General features: G+C 53.3%; 1 protein-coding gene and 1 non-coding gene across 3 annotated transcripts in view; both read left to right on the forward strand.

Annotated features, from left to right (window-relative positions):
- Gnao1 (G protein subunit alpha o1) overlaps nucleotides 1-19,358 on the forward strand; it is a 155,594-nt gene that overhangs the window by 79,458 nt on the left and 56,778 nt on the right. The window lies entirely within an intron of this gene.
- Trnav-cac (transfer RNA valine (anticodon CAC)) lies at nucleotides 12,134-12,206 on the forward strand. The gene has a single exon. It is a non-coding gene; the product is annotated as a tRNA-Val (tRNA).

Raw genomic sequence — 19,358 nt, forward strand, 5'->3', positions numbered from 1 at the left:
GAACCTGCCTGGCAAATGCAGGGCTTCCCTGACAAGTGGTCTCCACAGTGCAGAATCCCAGGGCATGTGCTGCAGAGAGAAAGGGCTGGGGTCTGTCCTCAAGTGGGGCTGCCGCAACCCTGTGTCAGTTCTGGGCTTGGCACAATTAACTGGAACAGAAAAAAAAAAAAAAAAAACTATTGAACAAAACAAACCTTGCCTGGCTATCATTTCCCCTCCTTGGGAGAACCTCCCATGCCTTGTTGGGGTTGGGGGCAGCCATTGAAATTGACCTCTCCTTGACACCAAGGGATGTGTTTCCCGGCCCTCCTGGGCAAATGTGAGGCTTTCCTTCCCCAAGGAAGCCAGTGGCCTAGAATGGGGAAGGTTTGGAGGTTGTTTTCAGACATCTGAGAAGTGGCGAGTGGAGTATGCTTAGAAGAAAAGCCTCTTACTGCAAACGCTTACCTTCCCGGTAACACTGAACTCTTACTGGCAACTGCAAATGAAAGGGAAGGAGGTCGACTGGAAGAGGAGAAGCAGCCTCAGAGAGTTCAGTCCAGAAGCAGCACTTTGTCCCTGTCAGGATGGGGACTCCCACGGACCTTTCCAGACCAGGGGCCTGGGGAAAAGGATCCACCTTGGAATGGATATGGGGGCTGCGTTGGGGTCTCTGGGTGAGAGTGTTAGTGTCCAGTCACTGGGTGACTTGATTGTACCTTACACCCATATTCTGTCTTAGCTAAAATTTGACTCCCTCGCAGAGGAAACCTGTCTTGGCCTTCTGACAAATTATCTGTGACAGATAGCTTTAAATGTAAAATTTAATATTTTATGCAGAAAATCCTAATTCCATGGCACAGAATTGCCCCAGCTCAGGTACTGGCTCCTCCAGGTCCTTGGGAATTTTAGGTGCCTGAGAGTGTGTCCCAGAACAGCCTAGGGAGGGTAGGGGAGCCAGGCCCTGGCAGGAGGGCTAGATCCATAGGGAGATGCCTCTCCCCCAGGAGACTGGCCTTGGTTTTGGCCACAGGGCCAAGGCCCATGGAAGGGGAAGGGGAGTGGAGGGCACTCTTAGCTCTGTAGTCTTGGCTCTGTTAGGCATTCACTGCAGGCTCCCTGTGTGCCAGGAGGTGTGGTAGGTGCTGGGAATACAGGAACCAGACCCTCGGAAAATACCGACCAAGATCATAGAGCTGATCGGTGTTATCCCAGATGAGCACAGTGCCCGTTCGCCGTTATAGTGCTGGCAGCCAAGGGAATCAGGATAGCCATCACTTGCTGAGCGCCTTCTGGCTGCCAGGCGCTGCGCTGAGCCCTTCACAGTTCACAAAGGCCGGGATGCCCCGAGCAGGTAGTGCTGGTCTGACCCTCAGGCGTGGCACAGGCCTTTGATCTTTTACCTTCCTTGGGCAAAGGGGGGAACAGGGTACCTGGCTGTCACCTAACTGGATGACAGGCAGTGCCAGAGGCACACCCAACACAGGTGGCCTGCAGCATCTAGTCAGCTCTTCCTGCCACAGTCTCCTGTAACCTAGAGAAGTCAGTGCAGCTGGGGAAATGCCTTTCTCCTTCCATTTTGGAAAATAGGAATTCTTTCTGTGAGATTCCCCTCTTCTGTTATCCTGAACAAAGAGACGATAGCTTGGGGATCACCAGGCGTGCCATGTGTTCAGGATCGCACTGCGGAACATCGGGGACAGCAGCCCTTCTCTTGCTGTTCTCCTCCCTCCGTGGGAGTCCCTAGTCAAGGCCGCCTTCAAGTAGGAGGGAGTGGAGGGGTCCATCGGGAGGGACGGAGAACAGAGTGGGAGTCCCCAGGAGCCACGGCACAGTGGAGTAGAAGCCTAGTCCTGTGAGTGGCCAGTGGCACCATGACAGGCACCAGGTCCGTGCCCAGGCAGCTCAGGCTTATAGGCACACAGCCCCCCCCCCCCCCCCCCCCCCCCCCCCCCCGTGCTCTGACACTGGTGACCAGCAGGAAAAGACCATGAACCCAGACTCAGGCTGGAAGCCAGGCAGCTGAGGAAGGGCTTCCCAGGAGCAGGCTGGTGGGAATCTGGGCAGAAGAAAGTGGCAGTGGGTCCTACCCTGTGGGTGGGGGACACCGGTACCAGGAGGGCTGCGGTGACTGCTGGTGTGGAGAAGCCACAGGGAGCCAGGGCCCCACCCTTTCCCGGTAGCCAGGAGCTTCCCAGGGTAGTGTGAAGACAGTAAGAGCCTCCCTGCCAGCCTCACTGTAAAGAGGGGGGGGGGGGCAACACCCACCTTACATTCCACAGCCCAGGAGGGAGGAGTGAGCTCCTGTGCTGGCAGGAGGCAAAGCTGGGCCCAGCCCAGGCTGCCTACAACTGGCCAGTGGTGGCTGGTGGCTGCCCTCTCTGGTCCCCAGGGGCTTCTCCCCTGGGGCTTCTCCCCCTGGGGGAGCTGCCATTTGATGTTGGGGAACCACCCACCAGTACAGACTCAGACTGTTTTTTGAACCCTAAAGAAAAGACTTGTCTTTCTGTACCTTCCCCTCCCCTGCCCCTGGCCACCCCTCAGGGGGTCTCCGGAGGAGGCAGCCCGGTGCCTGCTGGGCCCGCCAGCTATGTGTCCTCCCCACAGAAGAGCATCTGAGAGCTTTTGCTGCCTCCGTCCCATTCACAGAACAGGTGTTGCAAGCTGCTTCTTCTGGCCACTGACTCCCCACCTGCCCCCAGAGGAAAGAGGACTGATTGGTTCCTTCCTTGTCCTCATGATTGTGCCTGCACTCAGGCCTGAGCCTGGGGGTGGACATCAATCTGTGGCCCCGGGCCCCAGGGCGCAGCCTCACCAGACTACAGAGCCCTCCCCAAGATGCCACCTGCCCCGCTGCCTCCAGGACTCTGCCAGACCCTGCTCTCTGCCTCCCTTGTTCCTGCCCCATTCAGTAAGGATCAGCTGGGCTCCTCTCCCCCATTCCTGGTTCCTTTTCCTTTCTTCAGCAGAGAAACAGGCCGTGCTCTCTCCCTGTTGAGTACCTCCCCATGTGCGGGCAGGGAGACTGTGGTGCCATCTCCTGCCTCAGAGCAGTGGGCCTTGCACTTGAGTGGTCAGAACCCCTGGAGCAGCTGGTGAAAGCCATGAGCCTTCTGCAGAAAGGGGCACGTGTGAACATTCCTAGGAAATGTGTATACAACCTTACAGGGTTCTTATAGCCTACCAATGGGGCATAGAATAAGAACCCACTGTAATTTAAGGTCTTTATGGTTAAGGCTTTTGTCATTCATCCTTGAGTTACATCCTCACTCCAACAGCCAGCACACTGTTAAGAACATAGTAGGCCTTCAAAAAACATTCCCTGTATGGAAGAGAACATTTTTGCTCTCTCAATTCTCAGATAAAAAAGGAAAGTGCGTGGAGTTTCGTCTCTGAATGACCAGGTGGTGGTCATTGAGTACCTTTCTTGTGTAGGCTTATGCAAAGCCCTGTGCACACGATTCAAAGGCACATGGACAGACCTCTCAGGAGATGGTCATCTTCTAGGGAAGACCGTGCTCATGAGCTGCATGACCACGGCTTCCTTGTGGTGGTCAGGGAGGGCTGGCTGCTTAGAGGAAAGGAGGTAGGAGCAGTCTTGAAGCGTGGGCGTGAGTTAAGAAGTGCAGGTGTGGGCGAGAAAGGCCGCTGAAGCAGCCAGTGAGCACTGGGTAAAGGCAGTAGTTGGTCATGACCAAATTTGATTGGCAGAGGAGGCTGTGGCCAGGAGCAGGTGTAGGGTATGGACCAGGTGTGGGAAAGGTGGAAGACACAGGTGGGTCCAGATTTGCTGTTTGGGGGTCTGGGTTTTTTCCTATTGGCAGTAGCAGCCACTGGCAGGTTTGGAGTTGGGGAGGGATGGGATGAAATTGACATTCTCAGTGTTTCCTCTGATGGCCTCTGCAGAGTGGACAAGGTTGGGGCAGGCTGAAGGTGAGGAGGCAGGTCAGGAAGCTACAGCAGTAGACCATGCGGGAGGCGTGTAGGCAGGAAAGGAAAGCAGCTCCGTGAGGTATAGTGACAAGAGAAATCCAGGGATGCGGTGCTTGGTTGACTACTGGACAAAAGAATAAGGACAAGAAACTGAGACACTAGTGTTACCAGCCTGGAGGGGTGGGAACAAGGAGCATCTGGGCAGGAAGTCAGGAGCCACTACACCAGGAGTGCTCTTGCAAATCTTGTGGGTGCAGTGATCAGCAAGTGGGTGTATTCAGGGACTGGGAGCTCCAGGATCTAATGGCTCCAGTATAAAAGTGACTTCTGATATTATGTCCCAGGGCCTATTAGTTAATATGCATTATTTTATTTGAAATTATTTTATCCTAACAACCACCTGGGCAGTGGGTTCTACTATTATGTCCATTTAGTAAGAAAAAAAGGGGGGCTGGGGTTGTGGCTTAGCGGTAGAGCACTTGCCCAGCACATGCGAGACCCTGGGTTCAATCCTCAGCACCACATAAAAATAAATAAATAAAATAAAGGTATTGTGTCCAACTACAACTAAAAAATAAATATTAAAAAAAAGGCACAAAGAAGCTAGGTGACTTGCCCAGTCATGCATACCAAATACATAAGTACATAATACAGACGTGTAACCCTGACAGAACCACAGTCCCTGTGGCTCAGGTGCAAAGCAGAGACCCACTGAAACAGGCACTGTACAGTCAGGCAAACCAAATCCTTGAAAGAATCCCATTCTTATCCTAAGGCTCTCTAAGAGCATGTAAAGGGACTCACAGACAACTCCACTGCTTCACTCATAGGTCCTTTGCCGTGTTCCTGCTGTCCCACTGCACTCCCTTAGCTGCCCCTGGTAGGCCTCTGCTGTCCCCCCCTGCAGGGCTTTCCTTCTGGGCCCTCTCCCTCAGAACACCCTAGCGCTCCCCACCCTCACCCTCTCTTTCTCCCCTTCCTTCCTCCTCACTTTCCTTTTCCTCCACCCCTTCCTTTCCTTTCTCCTCCTCCCTCCCAGGTCATTATTATGTAAATTGTCTTAACCTTTCAGCTAAGGTTTTCTCCTGGTTTCCTCCCTCCTTAGCCCTGGGCCTGTGGCTGCACCGCTAGAGCAGAGGAACTTGCCTGAACTCAGACACTGGAAGAAAGGATGGGGAGACTGGGCGATGACAGGGTTAGAAAGTTCACCTTGACCAGCCCGGGAGGGGAGGGGGAAAGTTTTTGAACAATCCCATGTTAATAAGATCTGTCTCACACACGTGTGTATAAACAGATAAAAAATTTATAGTGTGTATATGTATATTTGCACATGTAAATCATATAGACTAATGAAACAATAATGTTGGGGAAAAAACAATACCCCAAAGTATGGTGTTGGCCATGCTGAGGACTTTGAGGGACACAGGAAAAGGTCAGAAGCAGTCACTTTCCAGTCCTGTTCTGCCCCCTGGAAGTCACAGAAACCAGAATACCTCTTCCCCAAGGCAGGTCATCTAACCTAGACTCTAACCTCTTACTCTAACCTTCTCTTTATGCAACCATAAAGAAATTTTCTGGCCACCCTGTCTGATCTACTACATCACATTGCTCCCTTTTGGTCCAACCAAATTTTATTGCAGTGGTCCATTCTTCATGGGACCTAGGCATGAAAACAGACAGGTTTCCCTGGACCTTTGGGTCTTCATTTCTTCATTCCTCTTTGTCACCTGAAATTGTAGGTAAATAAATGTATAGTGCTTTTCTCTTGTTGGCTATCTTGTTACAGAGGTCTCAACTGTGACCCTTATGATGGAATTAGACAGGCATCATGCTTTTCTGTTCCCTTAGAAGCAAAGTAACACCTTGAACTTACATAAGGTGTTACTCAGTTACTCCTTCCTTCCTTTTTTCTTAACTATTTGTGCATATGCCTATTTCTCTCAAATATAAACTCCTATACATCTTAATCGTCTAACACAATGCCTGACATAAGAAGTATTGGATGCTGGGTACAACTCTGCTACCAGTGTGTGGCCCTGGGTAAACACTGTAACCTCTCCTCGCCTTGGTGCCTTTGATTGTAAAAGAGTCACAACCCTCCTAGCTTCTGCATCAACTGCTCTAAGAGTATATAGAGTGCATAGAATAGTGCTGGGCACAGAAAATTCTCAGCACATGCTAGCTATTGTTCTTTCCATTGTTTTTAATTATTATTATTATTATTATTATTATTATTATTATTAATTGATAAAATATTGATGAGTTATCCTCACAGAAATCTAGTGAAGAATGGGCAAGGTGTTATCTGCATTTTCAGTTTAGAAATAGAGGTGCAAGGCACTTCCTAATTAGCTGCCAAGTCTCCGGCCTAAGCAGGCAAGGGACAGAAGATCTTTTTGCTGGAATTGCTGCCCAGGGCTCCTCTGCCCACCAAGGGGCTTCATTAGAATGCCCCCCCAGAGATAATGGTATCTCTTTGGGGAGACAGAATCGAATTTCACACTTAGTTTCCAGAATGTCATTGGATCTCCTCTGGTGAAAGGAATCTTGACATTTAAGTTGCACAGTGGAGCTCAGAACACTGTCTTTTTCTAATCATGGAACTGCTGTGGTGCCCTCTCCACCACACAGTGCTCTTCACCTTGTGTGCCTGAATTCTGAAGCAGGCAAAAACAAGTTCTCTGGCCCCTCTGGCCTGGGTCTACCCGAGATCCCTGGGGCCTGTGGATATTCAGTGATGGTCATCAGCGCTGATGGAGTTGAAGGAGGAGGCAGAGGAAGGCCTCTTATTGCCAAAGCCCACTCCTGAGGCCAAGAAGAGGCAGCTACACTGCGGCATGTGACTGAGTCCCCACCTGCGAGCCCCACAGCCTGGCCCTGTCCTGGCCTTTTCTCTACCCAGGGGATAGACCTTGAAACGCCTTCACTTAAGACAATCTCATTCTGCTGCTCCATTGTGCAGGTGGGCACAAGGGGCCTCGCTGGCCCAGAGAAGAGACTTTCTCCAGGGAATATGTGGCAGTCCCAAGATCAAAACTGCTGAATTCTCTCATCCCACCAAGCTGCCACCAATCACCCAACCAACTTAGGATTTCATTTTCTTTCGGTCAGTCATGCCACAAATACTTATTGAACACACTCTTCCTGGGAAACAGTTCGCAGAATAGCAAGGATGGGCGCCAAGACCAGGGGTGCCCAACCTTGTACAGAGAAGCCATCGCTAAGGTGTCTTCCTGATTTCCAAGGTGCAGCCTGGCTAACCAACTCTCTGGACTCTAAGGCTGGGTCAGGTCCCCTAGGTCACCTGGCTGGGGTAACTTGGTCTACGGTGGCAGTACCAGTATCTCTTCTGGTCCTCCTCTAAAAGGAAGATCGGACTCCAAGGAACACAGGTTCAAGATGGAAGTGGAAGAGGAGGGACTAATGTCTCTCAAGAGCCATTCCTCCTTAGGGTGGTGGGTGTCCTCAGCTGAATGGGCCATTCCCTCCTCCGAACCCCGCTGCCGGGCCAGCACTCTACTTCATGGTTGTTAGCCATCACAGCCAGACAGTGAATCTGGGGGTAGGATGGGCTTGTTCATCTGCGTTTCCCCACATCACCATCCTCGGTGTCTAGCTGTGACCAGTGCAGCTCTGAGTCCATGAGTGACCCCATTACCCCAACAGCTGTGTGCCTCTTCCGGGCCATGTGCTGAGCCCGGTGCTAAAGATATGCCTGAGAACGGGACAGACGTGGCCCCTGCCCTGAAGTGATGCGGCCATTGAAGAAGGAATGAAAGATGCAGAAGATACCTCTTTGCATGCTTTGCTGACCCCTCCAGCCAGTTCAAAGGTGGCTGTGGAGCCCCAGACCCTGCCCCTGCAAGGGCGGCCAGGGGCAGATACGTCAGTAGCACACCTCCAGCAGCACAGTGAGGCATAGTGGAGCGTGGGGCTCTGGGGCTGCGCTGCCTGAGTGGAGGCCCAGCTCCTCCGCTCCCTGGTGTAGACAGCATCACCTTCCTCAGTTACACACCTGGCAATGGTGAGGTGAAGACAGTAACAGTGACCCAGAGCGTGGGGGTTGTCCATTAAGTGATTCAGTAGGTGCAAGTTCAGCACATAGTAGGTCTCAGGAAAGAATAGCTAATATTAGTCTCGTATGCCTCAAAGCAAAGGGATATTGGGGGGGGGGGTCGGTTTTGGTTTTTTTTTTTTTTTGGTAGATGGACATAATACCTTCATTTTATTATTTATTTTTATGTGGTGCTGAGGATCAAGCCCAGTGCCTCACACGTGCTAGGCAAGTGCTGCATCACTGAGCTGCAAACCCAGCCCCCTACCCTTGGTTTTAAAAGGTTGATTGGACTATAACTAGAGGAGGCCCATCCTGGAAGAGTGCTGCCTGTGCTCAGTAGAGGAGTGTGCCTGGGCCTGACAGGATGCAGGAGGAGCACTGCTTTTGCCTGTGTTCAGTCCTACTACCAACTAACTACCTGTCCATCCTAGAGAAGCAGCAGGAATAGGCTTAGACAGGTCCACTTACTGCATTGTTTGCATTTAGTGAAGAGGTGCTAATGAGGGGAAGAACGTGCCCAGCAGGTGAGAGTTATCAGCAGAGTCTTAGGGTTTACCCAGGTTTACTTCTGGCTAAGTAGGAAACCTTTGTCTGACCTGCACCCTTCCCTGCTTTAGTCAATCAAGTGTCAAGAACACTGTTGTGTTCCCTTCTTGAAGGAGGCTCACACTGACCACTGGATCCTCCCCATAGACATCAGACCAGGGTTTGTGATTCATACCCAGAGGTGAAGGATATTCCTGTGGGAGGCTGGGCTGAATGTGCTACCCACTGAACCTTCTGAAGAAGTTAAATTTTGGACTAAACTTCTAGAGACAACAGTTCACCTAGGAGAAAGTTCATGCCCTTCCCATCTTGAGACTTTTGACCCAGAGGCACCAAGGCAGCTGTGGATAAGCTCCCTGGCCTGTTCTTCAACACACAAGGGCAGACTGCCCTGACAGTTGTGGAGGTGCACCAGTGTTAGGTGAGGCCTTACTATGAGTGCTAAGTGCTTTCCCTTGAGTAAGTCGCTCAACTCTTCTGAGCTTCGCTGTATACCTTAGGATGCAGGTAAAAATCACACAACCAGTAGAGGCCCAACAGGGACAGCCAGTGTCCACTAGATAGGAAGTCCCCGGAGTTGGCAGTCCTGCTGCTGCTTCTGCAGCTGTGCAGCATCGGAGCCTGGGTCAGCACTGGATGACACTCTGGATGCTCCTGGTTCCAAGACAGCGAGCATCACATGCTCCCAAAAGGAGTCCAGGGGAGAAGGAGGAAGTGAGGTACCCAGACTTCTCCTTTCTCCACATTGAAATGAGGCTTTGGGACCCTCTGGTAGTCACACAGGCAGGAGAAAAGGGCCTGGGGATGACACCAGTCATTGCCTGCCATACTTCAGTGGACTGGGATGGGAATTCAGTAACTCAAGAGCGGGTGTGCTAAGACAGTGGTGGCTGATGGCAAGGTGGGTCTCGTTTCTTCTGCAGCTTTTGCCTTTTTTAAAAATAGGCTCAGAAACTAGAATGTTGTCCCAAAGGGTATCCAAGACAAGGAAGCAGCTGGGTGACTGATGAATCCTGGCAGCACAAAACTGGTGGGTGGAGTGCCTGCGCAAGGGTGTCCCTACGTCGCAGCCTGGCACCCAGCCTCACCCATCTCCAGCAGGCAGGCTCCCGGTCCCTGCAGAGGCTCTGCCCGGCTCCTGGCCTCCAGGTGGCCCAGCCCATCTTTCCTGCGGTGCCACGCAGAGTTGTGTTCAAGGCTGGGCCACCATCAGTCTCTGCATGATGGTGCAAAAGGGGCACGAATTTTAAGAGAAAAGTAAAAGGAAACTTAAATGAAAGGCTCCAGTGAACACCGAACACCGGCAGCAGGGCCTGGACCTGTCCGCACACTCCACGTGTCTCTTTCCCTCTCACCAGCTCCCTCCCTCCCTGTGAGCCCCACTTACTCTGCCCTGGTGGCAGAAAAATGCTTCAAGACTGGAGTGAGTCCCCACTACTGGCCCTCTCCTTGGGTGTCTGGGACCCCACCCCCGCCCCTACTGCCTGGCTGTCCCACGAGAGGACCCGAGAGCTTGCCTTTGAGAAGGAGCACTGTGGGTACATCCTTTGAGCTCAGAGTAGTTGTTTCAAGGTGACAAAGAAGCTGCTGAAAGACCTCACCGCCGCAGAACAGCTGAGAGAGGCCTGCAAGGCCAAGGCCATATTTTCAGGCTCCTGGAATATTGAAAAATGAAGAACCCCCAAAACAAGGTCACAAAATTGTGATCTATTTAACTATGTTTACATGGCAAATTAATGCTTTGGACTTGCCACAAATGTAATGGAATATAATTGTGCTCCCGAAAAAATAATTATAGGATTTGTAAGAGATACTAATTCACAGTACAGTGCTGGCCATGTGGTCCTATAATTGGACACAGATTAGAGCTTGTGATGGGCACTGTCACCTTTCCTTCCAAGAAGTCTCTTCCCAACTCTAGTACCTCATTTGGTCCATGCTCCATATTTGAGCCCTATGTGAATGTACAGTCCCTTCCTGGCCACCATGGAGGAACCTAAGGGACCCTTAAGCTAGAATTCAATGTAACAGTGGGTGTCAGGGATTGAGAAAGGGGTTAGGTTTGTTGTAGCAGTAGCACCATGTAGGTGCAGCTATAAGTCCCAGGCTGGTGGGGATGGCCAGCCCGGAGGCCCGCTGTGGAGGATCTTACTATGGGGCGCTGGTGTATGTTAGTCAGCTTTCCATCACTATTAATAAAATACCTGAGATAATTCACTTGCAAGAGAAAAGATTTAATTAGGTTCATAGTTTTGTAGCTTCTAGTTCAAGATTGGGCAGTCCCACTTGGGGGGCCTCTGATGGACATGCCAGATGGTAGTGGTGGCAAGTGCATGGCAGAAACTCACATCATGGTCTAGGAGGCAGAAGGGAAAGGGGCTAGCGTCCCACTAAGAGCATGCCCCCTGTGGCCCAAGGACCCCCCACCAGAGCTGCGTCCTAAAGGTCCCACCGTCTCCCAGCAGTGCCGTGCTAGAGTCAGGACTTCAACACGAGGACCTATGAGAAACACTTGCTAGACCACAGCGAGGAGATGTCCCTAGGAAGACAGCTGGTGTTCGTTCCCCTGCGACACACATTCCCTGCTCCTGCTTCACTCAGTCGGTCCCCCTCCTTCATCTGCCTAGCAGCCAACAATTGTCATGCACCACTGCCAGAGACCCCCTCTGAGTAAGTTAGGGTACTTGTGGTTGCAAGTGATGATAAAAGATATAACCAAACTTGAAGACTGGCTAATTAAAACAGAACAAATCAGCTAGCTGGCCCGGTGCGTAGGAAGTCCAGAGGTCAGCTATAGCGAGACTTGTTTAACCACTCAGGTGATGGCCCTGGCTTCCCTCCATCTCTGCACCCTCTCCTACTGGGTGGTCTTTACCCTCAGAATCCACAGAATCACTCCTCCACTCTGCAGGGGGTTGATACAGCGGTTGGGTCATGGTTACTGACCAGAGCACAAGGTGCAGTCTCTCTCTTCCCTGAGTCTCAACCAAGTCCCAGGAGCCTGTGTCTCTTGTTGGCCACAGCTAGATCACAGGCTCGCCCCTGAACCAACCCCTATGATCCAGGCAAGGCAAAGTTGTGAATGATAGGCAGAGGGGTTCCTGGGGCAAGTGAATGTCCCATAGGGACAACAGTAGGTCAGGGCTGGGGTGTAGCTCAGTGGCAGAGCACTTGACTGATGTGCCTGAGGCTCTACAAAGTAAATAAACAGACAGACAAATAAATAAAAGAAACCAAGTGGTCATGAAAAAGGAAATGGAATCAGAAAGAAATGGGTGCTGGGCAGGCCACCCACTATAAGCCATCCCCCACTCTCCTTGACTTTGGCCCTGCCAGCTGTTCGGTCTGTAGAGGAGGCGATTCATATGGCAGTGGTGTGGGGCCAACCAGTGCTGCTGTTCCTGTGGTGGGCAGCCAGAGGACCCCAGGTGGCAGGGGATGTGGACATACAGCACCGTCCCATCACCCAGCTCATCTCGCCTTTCCCTGGGGATCTTTGGGAAAGTTGGAGATGAGGAGGGAGGTGGGCCAGTGTCAAGAGAGGTCTCCACCAGAAGACTCTGGTCTTTCCCAGCTGCTGAGCCAGCAGGGGCCTTTGAGATGAGCCTGTTGGGGGCTGGGGATGTAGCTCAGTTGGTAGAGTGCTTGCCTCACATGCACAAGGCCCTGGGTTCAATCCCCAGCACCATTAAAAAAAAAAAAAATGAGCCTGTTGAGACCTCATTTTAGAGGCAGAATTCCAGAGGGCTGTGCCCAGGGAGGTGAGGCAGTTCAGCATGGGTGAGAGTCAGGCTTTGGGGTCAGGAGACAGGACTTTGAACCCTGGCCCTGCTCTTTGCCAGCCATTGCACTTTAGTCTAGTCACATGGCTCACCTTCCTCATCTCAAAGGTAGACAGTAATAATAATACCTTCGCACAGGGTCATTAGGGCCAAGAGATCACACAAGGTGAGAACAAGCAAAGTGCCCATTACCTGCCCTTTCTTACCAGTTCTAACGTATGTGGTAGGGGCCAGGACTCGACACCAGAGTGTGACAGTTTTCAAACCAGGTAAAACATCAGTGTAAAGGCATCTTAGCTCCTGCAGGTCAAGGATGTGGTGCCATCTCCTCCCAAAAATCATCCGTGGGTTCTAGTTCCAGGCTGGGAGATAGGGCACGCCACAGGCCTGCCCCCTTGATGACTTCACAGAGGTGAGGCTGAGGGGAGCTACCACTGAACCAGACCCAGCAAGACCTAGGAGAGACACCCAAAGAGGTGGAGACAAGGAGAGAACAGGAGGGCTCCCAGAGAGAGGAAAGAGACAAGGAAAGGAGAAGAGCAGCAGATAAGGCTGCATGACCGTCTGGGAAGGGTGGAGACAGTTCTGCCCAAGGAAGGGTGTCCCAGTGTTGGGGTGGGGAGGGAGGCACTTAGCTTGTTGCATTGCACAGAGCAGAGGCTCCTGAAATGTCAGCTGCTGTGTTCATTTTTATGAGGACCACTGCAGCTCTGTGACTCACTCCCTAGCCCTCCAGCTCATTCTCCCATGGACACCCACAGCGTCTGGCTTTCTCACTCATTCACTCAAGAAATATGTATTGAGCCAAGCACAGGAGCACACACCTGCAATCCCAGCGGCTCAGGAGGCTGAGGCAGGAGGACTACAAGTTCCAAGCCAGTCTCAGCAACTCAGCAAGGTGCTAAGCAACTCAGTGAGACCCTGTCTCTAAATAAAATACAAAAAAAGCGGGTGGGATGTGGCTCAGTGGGTAAGTGCCCCTGGATTCAATCGAAGGAAGGAAGGAAGGGAGGGAAGATAGATAGATAGATAGATGTGTTGGGCCTTGTGTGCGCCAGCAGCATGGTAAACACTGGGCAGCCTGGGAGCAATCGTGAGCAGGTGTGTGCCAGCCTGGAGCTCAGCTGGAGCGCAGGTGCACAGTGCTGCGGAGTTCCAGGGAGCTGAATCTCCTGACATGGGCCTGGGCTGGCCTGTGCTGAGGACAGGGCATCTGACAGAAAGCAGAAGGGCCTGGCGCATTAATGAGACAAACAAGGAGTGATCGGAGGGAGAATGTTTCAGGCAGGTGAAAAAACACACGCAAAGACTTTGACATGGGGAACCCCAACTGAGTGTAAGGTCCAGTGTTGGTGGAACCCAAAGGTCAAGGAGGGACAGTGGCAAAAGATGACGCAGGAAGAGGATGCAGGCAGGAGAGCTTCTAGTATAGAAGGCATTTTGGCTTTATTCCCAGTTCAGCAGGAAACCACTGGAGGCTTGAAGCTAATCTGAAGCATCGCTTGCCTTTGGGAAGTCCTACTGTGGCTATGGGGACAGTGGATAGATAGACAGCAGGAGTGCAGCAGAGAGGTGAGCTGAGAGGCCACTGCAGGTGTCCAGGGATCAAGAGAGGTACCATCAGTCCAGAGAGAACTGGGCCTGGCTTCGGGTATGCCCACAGTCCACCAGACATGGAGCCTCCCTATGTCACGTGACCCTGAGGGACCACGAACCCTCCAGGCACACTGCCTGGCACAGAGCATGCTAAGCCCAACAGATGTCTGATGAGCAGATAGAGGCCTGCTGCCCACAACCAAGGCAGACGGACCCCCAGGCCCTAGGACAGCGGCAGTCCTGGCCTCCCTGCACTGGGCATCCTTGGGGAAAACCACCTCCAGACAGTGTATCCACAGCCACTGCCTCCTGCTCAGCCCTGACTCCCACCCTTTCTGAGCTCACCCCTGGCCTCAGTTTCCTCAGTTGTAAATCATAGGTGAGTTACGTATTTCATGATCAAATAGTCATGGGAGGGAGCGCCTGCAGAACAGCATGCTGGGCCACACATGGCATGCACGAGTTACTGCCCATCCGTGCCCACGACCCCTGGGGCCCAGGCAGCAAGCTTACATGGCCCAGCAAAAGTGCTAGCAGGCCTCAGCCCAAAAGCAGCTGAGGGCCTCTCAAGATGTGGATCAGGATCATTTGAACAACCAAATTCACCTCCCCCAGTATTTCTGGTCTGAAGTCCCCAGGGCACAGTACTGAAATAGCTCACTGCGGAATTCGGTCCAGCTTTTCCAGCTCTGCAGGAGCCTGGTGCTCCTTGCCCGCCCTCTGTCTTCCTTCCTCTCTCCTTCCTGCCACACTGCCCATGGCAGTCCTAGTCCCTCCTGGTGCCTACACCAGCTGGTTCCCCAGGTGACGACTGGCCTAGGAAAGGAAGGGCAGCTCTCCTGGCCCAGGGTGTCTCTCTGGGCACAGTCCTCGAGGCCAGGGCACCCAGCGGAGGCTCTGTTGCTCCTTCCTGAGTCTGTGGTTGTGGACCTGCATGAAGAAGTCCCTGACTTCACACTCTGCCTTCCTTCCCTGGGATCACGTCCAAGGGTTGCACTCTGCAGCAGGAAGCTCGGGCTTGTGCATCTTGTCATGAAGAACCACACACACATGCTTAAAGAAAGCCCAGTGTGTGGTGTGGCAAAGAGCACAGGGCTTGGAGTCAGGCAGGCCCAAGGCAAAACTGGCTCTCTGCTTTTTACTTTTGTGACTTCAGGCAGACTCCTCACTATCCTGAACCTCAGTTCCTTCATTGTAAAATGGAAATAATACCCTGCAGGGGACAGATCAGCCTGTGACTAAGAACAAGCCCATTGTAAAATGGAAATAATACCAGTGTCTACTCTGCGCTAGCAGAGCCCCAAAGTTACAGCAGCATGACAAAGATTAAAAACGCATTTCTGTCTCTCCTGAGCAGCCCAGATGTGGCACCGGGTCAGGCCTCTCTGTTGTCGCTGTCACACTCAGGGTGTCTGCCTCCACAGCAGCTAAGGAGGCTGCTGCATCTGCCCCTTCAGCCAGCAGCAAAGGGAGAAAGGGGAGGGAAGGCTGCCGTTCGCAGGAGGGAACTGGATGTGGAAGGCCTGTGCGCCAGGCCAAGGAGAGTGGGCTCTCCATGGCGTGGGCCAGGAGGCATCTGAGTGGAGGGAAGAGCCAGTGACAAACAGTTTGTCCCAGGGGGCAGGGTAGTCCGAGGTCTCCTTGCTGGATCTGGTTGATTTGCTTCAGGTGTACATTTTAGTCAAGGCCCAGTGATTCTCCTCCCCGGGGCCAGAGCATCGGAATCTCAGGTCCCCACCCGCTCTGGCCACTGAGGGGCGCCTCCCCTTGCAGGACAGGGGTCCTGGTGGGCCTGCTCCTCAGTCCAGGCTGCTTCACCAGCGGGTCTTTCCTCTGGCCACACTCAGTCTTAGAGGCCAGCACTCCTCCTGCCTCCTCAGGGAAGCTTTGCGTCTTCCCCACGCTTCCTTCATGCAGCGTCCATGGCCCTCAGGATGTGTGGCTCCCCGGGAAGGCCGAGGCAGGAGGCTTGTGCACACGGCCCACCCAGGGTTCCCCACACCATTGTTTGTTCCCAGGAATCCTAGCATAATCATCCCCAGGGCATCCTTCCTTTCACTGAAAGGGACACTGAGGCCCAGTGTGAGGAGACTTGCCCAAGATGATGCCATCCAGTGACAGTAGGGCTAGGACAAGAGCCAGGTCTCCAGTTTCTGGGTCAGGGAGTACCTTACTGTGGGCCTCCATCCTTCCCCTACGGGGAGCAAGAACCACACTTCCACCTCCAGTAGCCACAGTGGCCTTCCCTTCCTGCTGCAGAGTCCCCCTCCTGAGCCTCCTTAGCCCCCTGGCAGCTGGACAGCAGGGTCACTGCCATCTGCCTCCCTTGCTGCCATCTTTGGCCCCACAATGCTGAGGCCCTGCAGGGGACAGATCAGCCTGTGACTAAGAACAAGCCCTCAGGTTTGGGCCAGTGCTCTTGGCTTGGTGTCACTGTGACCAAAATGCCTGACAAGTACAACTTGGAGGAGGGAAAGTTTATTTTGGCTCAGAGTTTCAGAGGTTCAGTCCACAGTGGGCCAGTTCCATTGCTTGGGGCTCAAGGAGAGCAGCATATGTGGAGGAAGGGCACAGTGGAGGGAAACTGCCCAGGCCTTGCAGTTTGGGAAGCAGAGAGAGGAGGAGGGCCACAGGAAAGATGCACCCCCCAGGGAACCCCCCAATGGCCCGTTTCCTGCAGCCAGACCCCATGTGCCTACAGTCACCACCCACTTAGTCCACGCAAACGAAGATGGACTGATTACATCACAGCTCTCCTGATGCAAGCACCCCACGTCTGAGTGTGCCCACATCAACACAGGAGCTTTGGGGGGACACCTCATATCTAAACCAGAATACCTGCCATCATGCATTCGAAGGGTCAGGGTTCCCTAAGCCTTTGCCCTCCCTGCACTCTTCTTGCCTCCAGGAATGGCAGAAAGGGGCAGCCCGGGCAGCTCTGCGTGCCCATGCTGTTCTGAGCACTTTGCACAGGTTAACCCATTTGATCCTCTTCTCTTGCCCATGTTTCTTGACAGGATCTGATGGGTATGTCGGTTCTATTGTTGTCTTTGTCCTACCAGTGAGGAGAGCTGGAGTTCAGAGAGGAGCAGCCCATGGTCACCCACTAGTAAATGGTGGAGCCGGGTCAGATCCAGGCAGCCTGGCTCTGGGGGGGGGGGGTGCTTTTAACCCATTAATGAGAAGCAGACCCCCATCATCCATCTCGGCTTCCACCCCAGGAACATCACTGCCTGGGCACTGAGCTATTCCCGGGTAGATAACCAACACGTGCTGAGACACAGGGAAAGGGCCAGCCACACAGCAGCTCTGATGCCAGCTGTGCTCCAGCTGGCCACCGTCCATTGTCATGCCTGGCCCCAGGCCAGGTGAAGCTGAGGGCCACAGAGCAACAAAAGCCTCACCTGCACCCGTCAAGGTGTTATCTGGTCCTGGGGCCACACGGGCAAGAGAACGCCACAGTGTCTGCCTCCGGGGCACATAGTGTGTGAACCAGAGCACGTCCTTGGGCTCCAGGACTAGAAGCTTCCAAGCTGTGTGGGAGAGGAGACTGAGGCCTGGCACTGCCAGGGAAAGAGTCAGGGAGGTGGGGAGAGGCAGCTGTGCGTGTATCACAAGCCACCAGCCTGCGGGTGTGAGTGACCAGCACACAGGCCAGTGTGTCCTCAGTGTACTTCTGTGCATTTGTCCTGAAGGGCAGGAGCATAGGCAGTCTGGGGCCTCCGGGACTCGGCAGAGACAGGCAGGGTTCTCGGTCAGGCGAGGGTCATCAGTGGGCAGTGAGAACACTGACCTTCTGTGCTCGCCTGTGACCACAGACAGGTCTCTTATCCAACAGCTCTCAACAGTTCCATCCATTAAATCTGAGGAACCAGATCTAAAATCCCTCTTCTCCTTCCCCCACCCCCATCTCAGTTCTTTAAATTCTAGAAAGTTCTATAAATTCTCCTGGCAGAATTGCTGAGTTCAGACAATTGCCAGGCAGAGAGGTCTTCCAAGAGAAAGAGAACCCCAAGCTCCAGGTTGGGAAACACGTGAAACTGAAGGGGGACTGAGGAGGGAGTTTGCACCAGACTGCCCAGCGGGAGAGGGAGCCCTTGCCAGCTCCAGGGTGCCACCTGAAACTGTGGCCCCAGACAGGGGACTGCGGAAAAGGGTATGGTCCCTGCCCAGGAGGAGCAGCGGCACTGACTGTTGGGAAGTTGTACACTTTCCCTCTGAAGTTTCCATCATGTTGGTCACAAACGGCCAGTAGACAGGTGACGGGAGCATGCCAGTGTGATATCATGCCTAGACCATAGTGAGACACCAAGAGGGATGCCCGGCTGCCCCTCCTGTACAGCCTCCAGAGACCCGGGCTTGCGCTTCGGGGAAAGGGATGTGGCACTGGAGAATGTGAACAGCAAACAAGGTTCTCTTGGGCCACCGAGGGAGTCTTGCAAGCAGCCATCTGTGCCCATCAGTCTAGGCAGGTGTCAGACCCCCAGTGTCTCCTTCCTGTGGGACGGTCCCTCCCAGACAGAATGGGGCTATCAGACAGAAATGCCCGTCTGCATCTGCCTTTTACGTACTGAGATGGACAGATATAAATTTCTTTTTAAAAAGAACAGCTTTTCAGAGCTACTCCTGTGACTGCAAATATGCAGTTTGAAGTGTGCCAAACAAATATGTTTGGGGTGGCACATTTTACTCTCCCACAGCTGGCACACGTAGGCCATCTAGTTGAAGCCACTAAATCAGGCAGAAAAACACTGTCAAGTGCTTGTGTCATTTGTGTCAAGGGTAGCTGTGTCTCAGGGATGCAGGGGGAGGCGAAGAGCCGTGCGAAGCTGTCAGCTGCAGTCTGCTCAATCCGGAAGGCTCCGGGGTTGGGGGGAGAGTGGGAGGGTGGACTTCAGGAGCTCTGTGCTTGACAAGGGTGAGACAGCAGGGCAAGCAGAACAGGATCGGAGCTGGGCCAGGAAGGCCAGGGAGGCCTTTGGGCAGCTGGGTGAGGGCACTGTCACAAAGAGTTGGTGTACAATTTATTGACTGGCCCACACCCAATGCCCAGAGCAGGTGTCCCATGATACCATCAGGGCACTTAGGGCTCAGAGCAGGAGGGGACAATGCTGCTGAACATCCCTGCCCTGGTCAAGCCCCCAGTTGAAGCAATCTCTTCCCCAGCCTCCCCACGGCCTCTCTGCCCCCACCCCCCACACACACACACAACCCGTAATCTATGCTCCAGGTGACAGTCCAAGTGAGCCGGGGAACGTGCAGGTCTGATCCCCTGCTGCACAGCCATCCCTCAGTAGATGAAGCCCGGCCCCATCTCCTGCTGCAGCCTGGGCCCCAGGGTCCTTGTGTGAGCTCTCCTCTCCTCCACCTGCCCCCTCACCCCACAGACCTAGACTCTGCTGTTGCCGCCTCTGGAGTCCTTTCCTGGTTGCTGAGCCCAGGGAGCTATTTCGGGATCTTGTCAC

Source organism: Callospermophilus lateralis, chromosome 18, assembly GCF_048772815.1.
Source record: "Callospermophilus lateralis isolate mCalLat2 chromosome 18, mCalLat2.hap1, whole genome shotgun sequence".
Classification (NCBI taxonomy): domain Eukaryota; kingdom Metazoa; phylum Chordata; class Mammalia; order Rodentia; family Sciuridae; genus Callospermophilus; species Callospermophilus lateralis.